Source organism: Ailuropoda melanoleuca, unplaced genomic scaffold, assembly GCF_002007445.2.
Source record: "Ailuropoda melanoleuca isolate Jingjing unplaced genomic scaffold, ASM200744v2 unplaced-scaffold57028, whole genome shotgun sequence".
In the NCBI taxonomy this organism is placed as follows: domain Eukaryota; kingdom Metazoa; phylum Chordata; class Mammalia; order Carnivora; family Ursidae; genus Ailuropoda; species Ailuropoda melanoleuca.
This window is the reverse complement of record NW_023230535.1, coordinates 1-866: the sequence shown is the minus strand read 5'-3', so window position 1 is coordinate 866 and position 866 is coordinate 1. Positions and strand designations below refer to the sequence as shown.

Below are 866 nucleotides of genomic sequence, written 5' to 3'. Positions count from 1 at the left end.
CTCCTTCCTTGTAGGTAGTTCTCAAATGAATATTTTGTTCACATTAAAAGATTCCTGAAGGACCATTTAATTCTCAATTATCTTTGATGATATGATACCATTTTTAAAGATAAATGCAAGAATTGGAGCCATAATTTGAATACACTTACCAAGAAGTAATCTGGCTTTTCCTGTTCTCCATCACGGCACGCTATCAAGGTGAAAAGGAGAACACCATGTGGGAACTTCCCATCCACAAGCTGTGCCTCAGCCTCTTTGGGGTGGGGGAGAGTGGAAACAGACTGACTCTGGCAGCAAGCTGGGACAGCTCATAGGCCAGACCCCTGTGTTCTCCAAAGCCAGGCACAGCATCAGATCCTCTGGTATCAACAGAAATGAAAATTTTGCCGTCCACTGTACATTCCATGTCAAGGTAGAGGAAATCCTGGAGAAAGTTCTAAAGGTGCCTATGTTTGAGTTAACAGAAACAACTTCTCCAATAAGAGAATCTTTTATTTAGAGATCAGGAACTCACTGATCTGCAGATCAAATATGACCCAAGCATTGGTATCTACAGCCTGGGATTTCTATGTGGTTCTTTGTAAGCCAGGTTTCACCATCAGAGACAAAAAGCACAGGACAGCCTGCTTCGTGGCCAAAGAATCAGCAAGGATTGCTGCATTGGTTTCTGAAGAAGCATGATGGGAACATGCTTCCTGGAAAATAAATTCCTATTTCTACCCCAAAGACCAATAAACATTTCAGTGAAATGGGTTTTTTGTTTGTTTGTTTGTTTGTTTTTTTATTATATTATGCTAGTCACCATACAGTACATCCCCGGATTCTGATGCAAAGTTCGATGCTTCATTAGTTGCGTATAACACCCA

General features: G+C 41.0%; 1 pseudogene; it reads left to right on the top strand.

The window, feature by feature from the left end:
* The first annotated feature begins 153 nt into the window (after positions 1–153).
* On the top strand, positions 154–706 carry LOC117799775 (annotated as a pseudogene).
* The last annotated feature ends 160 nt before the right edge of the window (positions 707–866 follow it).